An 8,537-nucleotide genomic window follows, 5' to 3' on the forward strand; every position below is an offset into this window, starting at 1 on the left:
AACAAAGACAATTCAACACAAAACATGGGCAAAAGATTTGAATAATCACTTCACTCAAGAAGATGTACAGACTGAATAAAGATATGAAAAGATGCCCAGAACCATTTGTCATATTAGATAAGTGCAAATTAATATCACAATGATATACTGCCACACATTCACTAGAATGGCTAAAGTAGAAAACTGACAATACCACGTGCTGAAAAGGATTTGAAAAAACTGGAGCCACCACACACTACTTTGGGACAATTTCGCAGTTTCTTTAAAGTTACCATATAGTCGGTCTCTAGGCTATGAGTGCAGAGGAAGCACTTGAGAAGGAGCAGCCAAGGATGTTGTCTGTGTGGGTCACTGCAGCAGTGGGCCTTGCCCTCCCTTGGCAGAGCGAGCTGGTCTCCAAAATGCTCTGGGATGATCCTTCATTGCTGCAAGGAGCCTTCATGCCTCTCATTCTCATCTTCAGACGACTGGCACTGCTGAGGTGTCCTCTCTTCTTGAAGAGCATATTCTTGCAGCTGATGCCTCTCTTGATCTTGAAGAGACTGGGCATGTTTTACATATTGGTGACAATACTGCCCATGTACATAGACTAAGAAATGTTCAAGCAAAAGAAATGGTAGGGTTTTATTCAGGTTAAAGGGTATGTCTATGAACTTGGAAGCTGATAATATTGGTGTTGTTGTGTTTGGAAATGATAAACTAATTAAGGAAGGAGATACTGTGATGAGAACTGGAGCTATTGTAGATGTTCCAGTTGGCGAGGAGCTACTGGATCCTGTAGTAGATGCCCTTGGTATTGCCATTGATGGAAAGGGTCCAGTTGGTTCCAAGGTCCAAAGGCAAATTGGTCTGAAAGCCCCTAGGATCATTCCTCAAATCTCTGTGTGGGAACCAATGCAAACTGGCATTGAGGCTGTGGACAGCTTGGTGCTGACTGGTTGCGGTCAGCATGAGCTGGTTATTGGTGACCGACAGACTGGCAAAACATCATTGCTATCGACACAATCATTAACTGGAAACGATTCAACAATGGAAATAATGAAAAGAAGAAGCTATACTGCATCTACGTTGCCACTGGTCAAAAGAGATCCACTGTTGCCCAATTAATAAAGATACTTACAGATGCATATATCATGAACTACACCATTGTGGTGTCAGCTACTGCTTCAGATGCTGCCCCACTTCAGTACCTGGTTTCTTGTTTTGGATGTCCCATGGGAGAATATTTTAGGGATAATGGCAAACATGCTTTGATCACTTATGACAACTTATCCAAACAGGCTGTTGCTTAGCGATGTCTCTGCTGTTCTGCCGACCCACTGGTCATGAGGCCTATCCTGGTGATGTCTTCTACCTATACTCCAGTCTGCTAGAGAGCAGCTGAAATGAATGATGCTTTTGGTGGCTGCTCCTTGACCACTTTACCAGTCACAGAAACACAAACTGGTGATGTATCTGTTTACATTCCAAGGATTACAATTTTCCTCACTGATGGACAGATCTTCTTGGAAACAAAATTATTCTAGAAATGTATCCATCCTGCCATTAATGCTGGTTTGTCTATATCCTGCATCAGATCTGCTGCCCAAATCAGGGCAGGTGGCGAAACTGGATTCATCCTCCTCCAACTCACTATAATAGTGATCTACTTGCTGATAGCACTGAAATGTCTATCTCCAGCCCAGACTGCATCCTTGAGCCCCAGATCTGTATGTACAACTGTCAACTTGACATTTCCATATCACTTCTTCAAGTTATCTCAAACTTTGCTTGCTCCAGATTCTGAATGTGTGAGTTCTTACTGCCCCATCTCAAAAAGGAGAAAAACAGAAGGAAGGAAAGAATAACACTGTAATCCATGCAGTTGTATAAACTTGAAATCTAAGTCATCATTGTTCATTGTCTCCTCTCACCTCCAACCCCCATCTGAGCTCTGAATAAATTAAGAAATAAGGGTGAGGAAAATAGAAATCAATGTGTCAGCTTTCCTACTGATGAAGGCCAGACTGAAGAATGTGATGTAAGTGTGTGGCAAAAATGAGTTTCCAAACCCCAGCTTTAGGAAGATTTAGCTACCCTGTCCCTGATAGCCCTGTCCCTGATGGTAGCAGACCCCTGGAGCCCTCTCCTCACAAGGACAGGCTCTCTATAAAAAAAAACTTGGCCCTCTGCAGACCAAGAGCCCAGGCTCCCTGTAGGCAGTCCAGGCTCAAAGAGAAGAGAGGAAAGGCTGAAACTCGCAAGCCCAGTTACTCACCTAAACTCATCAATCACATGAAAGGAGTATGAGATGAGGCAAGAAGCCAGGAAATTTTAAGGAAAATACCTCCTCATGGAAACCAGAGGAGTAGGGAGGCGTCACTCTCCTCATACATTGCAGTATCAAAGCCTATTGATTTCATGTCCAAAATATCTCTGACAGCATTACCTTCTCTCCATTTCTATTACCACCTCCCTGATCCAAGCTAATATCTCTCAGCTAGATCTCTGCAATAGTCTTCTTACCATTTTAACCACTGGAAACAACTGTTCTCACCTCTTTCCTATCTGTTCTCCACACATCACCAAAGTGATTTTCACAAGGCAAATCTGATCATATTTTTTTCTTCCCATCCTTTCTCCTTTCCCCCTTATCCATGGTTCTTGGACCTAGAGTAGGGGGTTGAGAAGGTTTCAATGAGGATGTGACTTCTAAGTGAGACCATAAGAATGACTGAGTACAGTTAGGTGAAAAAACGGGGAGCAAAGCATTGCAGGCCCAGGGAACAACACGTAGGAAAATTTAAAAGGTAAGCAACAGCCTGTATAGAGTGTCCTGGCAAAAGAAAGTTTCAGAATGACTGGAAATAGGAGAGTGGGAAGCAGACAGCTTGGTAAAGAGTTTGGAATTTTTCCCAAGGGCAGTGAGAAGGCTTTGAAGGGCTTTAAATAAGGTAATGACATAGATGGATTTGCATTTTCTGGCTGCTCTGTGGAGACTGGATTAGGTGAGAAAGCAGTAGACGAAATGTGGGGAGACAATATGAAAGTCATGGTTTATGGTGGTGTCAATGAGGATAGTGAAACAGACAGCCATCTATAGCTAAGAGGTAGAGAGAATAGACTTGGTGATATGATGATTGAGGGAGAGGGTAGAGTCAGGAATGACTGCCAGGCTTTTCACTTGTAGGGCACTTGAGAGGATGAGAGTACATTTACTGGGAACGGGAGCACTGGAAGGGCCTTTGGAAAGGAGACAAGCTGGTTTTGGACATTCTAATTTTGAGGTGTTCTTAAGACAACCAAGTGAAGATATTCACTAAATAACTGCAAATATGAGTCAGTTGGAAATAAGAGGAGTTTGTAAGAGAGAGCTGACATGGATATAAAAATTGAGGAGTTATAATTTAGATAGCAATTTAAACCCCAATAAAATTATTGATGATGAATGAGATGCTTAAGGAGAGCAGATGAACTGAGAAAAGCATCTTAGGCAATCCTGAGGAACTCCAGCAAATAGTGGTAAAGGAGAAAGACCCCACAGAGGAGACTGAGATGGACCTACCAGAGACACTGCAGAAAAACCAGGAGTGTGCAGCGCCACGGAAGTCAAGGGAACTCTGCTTTTAAGATGAAGTACCCTCTTATATTAATGGTTCGATTTCTACCATCTACATCTCAGTTTCTAGAAAGAAACAGATCTAAAATATTTTCATACACTGAGGTTTTTTTGTTCTATCTTCCTGGAATGTTCTTTTTCTGCTTTTGGAAAAAGAAAAAAAATAACTTGTTTTTTTATTATTATTTCTTAGGGCACCTTTCACAATTTACTAGTCAATTGCTTCTTTGTTTCATCATGACCAGCACAATACCTGGCACACAGTGGGAGTTCAATGAATGTTAGTTGAATGAATGAATGACTGAATCAATCATATAAATAATATTAAGGATTTCTTTCACTTATTGAATATTTATTATTTCTAGACACTTTGTGCTAGTGCTTGATTTATAATAACTCTTTTAAGCCTTATAAAAACCCTATGAATGTGCATGATTATCCCCATTTCGTAGATGACAAAACTGAGGGGAAGAGAGAGAAGTAACGTCTTCAAAGTCACATAGTTCTTAAGTTGCCGAGCTGAAATTCACAAACAAGCCTGCCTGATTCCAAAGTCCATTCTTTTAACTGCCATCTCTCCCAAGAGAAGTAAACATTCACATTTTACAGACATCTGTGGAGGAGACATTTTTCAACTGGCAGCTTTCCCAGTTCATCTCAAATCATAGCACATAATCAACAGCCTGCTCTTGTTCCAAGAATGCTTTATTTTGAGCCCCTACTGAGTCGCCCTCCCTACCTGAAAAACAGTAAGATTTTCTTTCATTCCCTCACCTAAGGCTGTCTGCTTGATTAAACACTGGCTTCCTAAGCAGGAGGTCTCTCTTGGGATCAATACCCTGCTTCTATTTTCCCCTTCCTTACAGTTCTTATCCTACTTGATTCATAGGAATATCTAAAAATCCTTAGCTTGAAGTGCCCAGAGTGGTTTCCTACATAGCAATTCCTAGTTTTGGACTGTAGTCAACATACTGGAATGTGAGCTTTATGAGGGCAGGGACCTTGTCAATCTTCTTCATAGAATTGCCCAGTGTTATGAACAAGTGTGATTTCCAGTATCCAGTGGGAACATGATAGATAAAAGTTGACTGAATCAATCTGATGGTGGTGTGGTCCCAAACTTGGCTTTCACAGCAAGACAGACATGCTGTGCGCTGGCGCTTTACAGAGGGTAAAATCACAAACTCATGGATGCCAAGTACCGATCAAAAGCTCAGCTGAGAAAAACCGTTTTCATGAAGGTTTGCCTGAAGGCTCTGCTGGTCAATGCTTCTAGATGCAAAAGGAATCAGTGAGGGGAGACAGAGTGAGTCGGCTTTGGGAGGAGGGGAAATTCTTCACAAGTTACCGTAGAAAATTCACAAAGTAATCTGTTTAAGAATTAAAGTTATTTATATAAGTATTCTCTGATTATTTATCTAAATAATAATGAGGGAGAGCACACATAGTAAGTAATAATCTCTAAGAATTTCCTGTCTTAACAGTTAGGGCTCCAAAACGCTGGGGGAATTTATGAATTCCAAAACAAATCTTCTTCATTGCAGGGAAGGGGCTTGATCAAATTACAATAAATTCATGGATCTTCTCTTATTTTCGGTGCACATTTCAGCAGTTTCTTCTGGCAAGATGCTTGCAGGCAAAATATTAATAGTTAGCTAGATGTAACCTTTACCCTTCATTATGAAGACTGACCATTCTGGAATCACCAGTCAGATTCTTTATCACAGATGACTATGTGGAGAATAAAATGCACTGACCTGTGATTTGTGGAAATATCTTGCACGTGATTAGTTTTCCTATTAAAAAATCCATTATTTCCCGTGGGATAGAGAGATTAATAGTTTATCTCTTAATGGATCTTGCAGGCAGAGTCCCCTTTTTCCATTTTGTTACTTACGAAAATTTCATTGTCACAAGAAATCGTCCCTCAGGGGCTATTACAAGACCATTTTGTTTTTCTGCACAATTCAAAATTTGTTGCTTTTTTGGTACTAGTGCTTATTTGCAACATTTTTTTCTTATTAGTCAGGTTGGCTATCACTGCTCTTTTCCAAAGTCTACTGCCAAGCTCATCAATTTCTATTCCCAACCCTTAGGGATATGTTTTTCCCCTTTTCACTAAAAGAAACACCCATTATGCATTTGTGCATATTTTTTATTTTAAATTTTTGGATCACAACAACAGTAGAGGAAAGAACACACATCCCCCCCCCCCCCAACACCTTATTATTACTGTTTAGCTGTCTCTTCTGGTGGTGTCCTCACTGACTGAATATTGACAATCATCTTTTGACATTGTATACTGGCTTCTGGCCCCAAATTGTAATCTCATATGGAATTTCTTATTATTCAAAACAGACTTACAAAAGTAGGAAAAAAACCTCTTACTTTTCTGTCTCCCCTTAAAGAATACATAATGTGATTTCTAACTCAATATTCCTAATATATAAATACACATATGTGTATTTAACTGTTTTGCATCTGGTAGCTCTCTTTTAAGAGGTTAAAGAAATAAATGTTACTTCCACTTGATTTAGTAGTGCTACATTATTTAATATGTAAAGATTTCCTGTGTGTGTTAGTCACTCAGTCAGGTCTGACTCTTTGTAACTCCATGGACTGGAGCCCACCAGGCTCTTCTGTCCATGGAATTCTCCAGGCAAGAATACTGGAGTGGGTTGCCATTCCCTTCTCCAGAGGATCTTCCCAACCCAGGGATCGAACCTGGGTCTCCCACAGTGCAGGCAGATTTTTCTTTACCAACTGAGCCACCAGGGAGAAGAATAATAGGTATGAACATAAATATCTCATGCTGCTGCTGGTAAATTGCTTCAGTCGTGTCTGACTCTTTGCGAGTCTATGAACTGTAGCCCACCGGCCTCTGCTGTCCATGGGAGTCTCCAGGCAAGAACGTTAGAGTAGATTGCCATGCCCGCCTTCTGGGGATCTTTCCAACCCAGGGATTGAATCTGCACCTCTTATATCTCCTATATTGGCAGGCAGTTTCTTTACCACGAGTGCTACCTGGGAAGCCAAGTGCTAGGTGCTGTGTGCATTTCCTTGGGTCTGACCCTTGGGTCTCTAGTTACAGATCCTAGAAATTCAGTGTTGGCTTTAACAGCCCACAATACATTCTGAAAAGGAGGAACATAACATGGTTCCTGTAGATCCTAGTTATAAATCCTAGGAATTCAGTGAGCTTTCTCAGCTCACAATACATTCTCAAAAGGAGGAACATAGCTTGGGTCCAGTATGAAAATGGAACGTTCAATGGAGCCATCTTGATGATAGGTGGCCAAATGATCTGTGTGAGTCCAGGAGAGACCTATAATTGGGAAGTGTCTGCTGCCCTGATGTCTGCAGGGTGGAGTTTGGAAGAACAAGTTGCTTATTTCGGCATGGAAGCCTGAAAGCAGGGACCATATACATTTAGACTACTGTGTATTCAGTGTCTTAGCACCTCACACCTGAGGTGTGTGCTAAGACACCTGAGTCAAAGGAGCTCAAGAGATATTTATTGGATGAGTGAACGAATAAATGGAAAAAAGTCTTGGCATGTATGGCAAAATGGTGAAGTAGATGCTCTAGAAATCTGAGTGCTCAAAAGATTAAAGAAGCTTCTGGGACATAAGATGTGTTCAAAGGAGGGAGAGGACTGACTCTTCCTTCATTTGTACTGCTGACATGTGCTGGAGAAAATTACGTAATGATACAGAAGTGGTGTCACTACAGATTCTTGGTTTCCAACATCAAGAAAAAAACCCCAATACTGCCCAAAGGCAAAGGGTCTGGATGATCCACTTTCCACAGCAGCTGCTTCAAAATTGCTCCACTATCCTCAAGCCTCCTGTTTACCTCCTTCAGATCAATTTTACAGAAAGAATGCTGCCAATTTTTTGGAGAAAATGGATAGCACCTAAGCAAAGGAAAGAATTTCATCTGCCTGACCTCACAAGTAGAAACGTGTCAAATAGAAGTGTTATTTTTCCCTGTCCAAGTCTAATTCTAGTACCCTCTATTCTACCCCTTCAAGGGGCTCACTATTTCTGCTATTGTTCCCTTTTAAACATTTTTAAATGAGTCTTATTGAAACCCTTTTTGTGAAACAATAAACTGTATGTATTGGGTTGGCCAAAAAGTTTCTTTGGAAGACTTCCCTGATGGTCCAGTGGTTGGGAGTCTGCCTCTCAATGCAGGGGACGTACGTTCGATCCTTAGTCAGCGAACTAAGATCCTGCAGGCAGCTGGGCCCGTGCACCGCAACTAGAAAGTCTGCATACCACAATTAAGTCCTGATGCAGCCAAATAATTAATTAATTAAAAACAAGCCAAAAAAAAATCCTTCCATTTTTAAAGTAAAAATAAAAGACACGTTTTTCATTTTCAGAAAGAATGTTATTGAACAATGTTATTTGTTCAACGTTATTGAACAAAAAAATTCACTGTTTTATTCCACTACTTTCTGCCATTTTTCAGTCAACTTCATAATTTCATCTTCCCAAAACTTTTTATCATTTTGAGCAAAGAATAGTTCCCAAGTACCATTTACAGTCTTCCAGGGAATTGAAATTTTCTCTGTTAAGAGAATTTTATAAAGACTAAAATAAATGGACATTTGAAGATACAATGTCTGGTGAATAGCGGGTCAATCAAAACTTCCCAGCCAAGCTTTTTTTGCCTGGTCATCAGAGAACCATGCAGTCTTACATTCTACTGATGGAAGATAAAGCACTTTCTGTTGACTAATTCCAGATGCTTTTTATCTGGTGCTGCCTTTAGCTGATCTAACTGGGAGCAGTACTTGTTGGAGTTAATCATTCGATTTTCCAGAAGGAACTCATAATAGAAGACTCCCTTCCAATCCCACCACGTATCCTTCTTTGGATGAAGACTGGCCTTTGGTGCAATTGCTGGTGGTTCATTTAGCTTGCCCCAAGAT

At 40.7% G+C, this 8,537-nt stretch overlaps 1 pseudogene; it reads left to right on the top strand.

Annotated features, from left to right (window-relative positions):
* The first annotated feature begins 332 nt into the window (after nucleotides 1-332).
* On the top strand, nucleotides 333-1,847 carry LOC122428809 (annotated as a pseudogene).
* The last annotated feature ends 6,690 nt before the right edge of the window (nucleotides 1,848-8,537 follow it).

The sequence above is a fragment of the Cervus canadensis genome, chromosome 2 (genome assembly GCF_019320065.1).
Source record: "Cervus canadensis isolate Bull #8, Minnesota chromosome 2, ASM1932006v1, whole genome shotgun sequence".
Taxonomy (NCBI): domain Eukaryota; kingdom Metazoa; phylum Chordata; class Mammalia; order Artiodactyla; family Cervidae; genus Cervus; species Cervus canadensis.